Here is a 1,811-nt window from a genome sequence, read left to right on the forward strand (position 1 = left end):
GGCCGAGTGGTCTAAGGCGCCAGACTCAAGGCTCTGTCTTCCCCTCAACTGGGTGTTCTGGTCTCCGAATGGAGGCGTGGGTTCAAATCCCACTCCTGACATGTTCTTTTTAAATAATAATAAATTACCTTTGGCAAAGGAAATTTTAATCCCATTGGATTAAAATGGGAAAACAAGCCAAGGATTCCTTCCTTCCTTTCTTTTCATTGACAGTGTATTTAAAAACAGGTATGTGTTTTGTTTCCAGGGCTCTTTTCCATCAGATCTTTATTTGCCCTGTGTTATGGAGGGGCTCTAAGGGGTAAAGGAGAGATTTTGGGGTGGATCAGCAGCCCCTCTTATTTTAGCATTGTTCAGACAGCCTTGAAAAAAGCCGTAAAACCTATAATCCGCACTGACAGCTCTTTCAAAGTTTAAATTAACTGCGGGAGGGCAAAGCCAGTCTCTGCCGATTTGCACAAGATTTGTGCCTGCTGCAGCGTGCAGTCCAGGTGCTTTGCTCAATTCAGGCACATGAAATGTTGTATGTGATTGCAGTGGAGACTTTTGCGTGGAGAAAATACTACCTCTGTACATGGGAGCAGCAGTACAGCCTACAGTGACCTTTTATTAGCTCTTCCCTGGTGGTCTAGTGGTTAGGATTCGGCGCTCTCACCGCCGCGGCCCGGGTTCGATTCCCGGTCAGGGAATGACTTTTTTTTGATTAAAATGCCTGTAATTTTCACATGCGAGGGTCGGGGAGAGAAAGAGATTCTCCCATTCTGAATATGGATTCAGTATTTTTTTTTTTTAAGTTTGTGCTATAGTTTCAGACGGACGGATGTCTACACTCTACTGCAACCTGGGAAGAGAAATTAACATTGTTTTATTGCTTGTGAATGATTCTATTGCTACCCCAGCCGTAGGTAGTTTCGAAAACTGCGAGATATCTGGGAGAGACATTTGTGAAGGCTGATTACTGGAAGCACAAATGCCCCTGAGTAAGGTCATTGAATGCCCCACAGGAGTAAGGTCATTGAAACCACTGGGATAGTGGTGAATGAAATTATTCTTGTGCAGAGAAACCTTCCTGTTTCTCTTAGTGAAGTTAGGAGCCAAAGGGTATATTTCTTAGGGAGTCACCATCACCAAATAATCATATGCTAACACTTTTTGTCACTTTCTGATTTTATTGAATAGTAGAAGGACCTTCAGCAACACTGTGTCTGGGAGGCTGGGGAACAAGCTGACTTTTCTCTCTCCATTATTTGGCAGCATGGCCTTGGAGTAGCACTGAAGACAGCTAGATTCCAGTCTTGGCTCTCTTGAGACCTTGAGCAAAGTCCCCGCTTCGTGCCTCAGTTTCCCCATCTCCAAAATAGAGATAATGCTGGTGCCTTCCTTTGCAAAGTGCTTGGAAATATGCTGAGGAATGGTGTTCTATGAGAGCTAAGTATTATTAGTCATTCTACAGCCCTCCAAAATCTCAGCCTAAAAGCAGGTGCTTCCTGTCCCAGCAATAAGCAGGGTTATTTGGGGCCAGATTCTAACACATGAGTGGCCTCATTGAAATCAGCAGGGTAAATTGTGCAGTAAGGTACTACTTCATGTGTAAATGAGAGAAATAAAACTCAATTCTTAGTTTAAAGGGGCAAAGGGTGCTGATAAAAAAAAATCTGCACTGTCTAGCAGAGTAAGGGGGGTATTTTGGGATCAAACCATTTTTTAAAAGACTAACCAAATGAAGAGTCCCCTTTATTTATAGTAAATATCGTCTTACTCTCTGAGTGGTCCCACTAAGAACCAGGAAGCTGTTAGAAGGTTAAAATACT

At 43.1% G+C, this 1,811-nt stretch overlaps 1 non-coding gene across 1 annotated transcript; it reads left to right on the plus strand.

Moving 5' to 3' along the window:
* Positions 1-617: 617 nt before the first annotated feature.
* On the plus strand, positions 618-689 carry TRNAE-CUC. Its single transcript has one exon. It is a non-coding gene; the product is annotated as a tRNA-Glu (tRNA).
* Positions 690-1,811: the final 1,122 nt, after the last annotated feature.

The sequence above is a fragment of the Terrapene carolina genome, unplaced genomic scaffold (genome assembly GCF_002925995.2).
Source record: "Terrapene carolina triunguis isolate 2854851 unplaced genomic scaffold, T_m_triunguis-2.0 Scaffold49897, whole genome shotgun sequence".
Taxonomy (NCBI): Eukaryota; Metazoa; Chordata; order Testudines; family Emydidae; genus Terrapene; species Terrapene triunguis.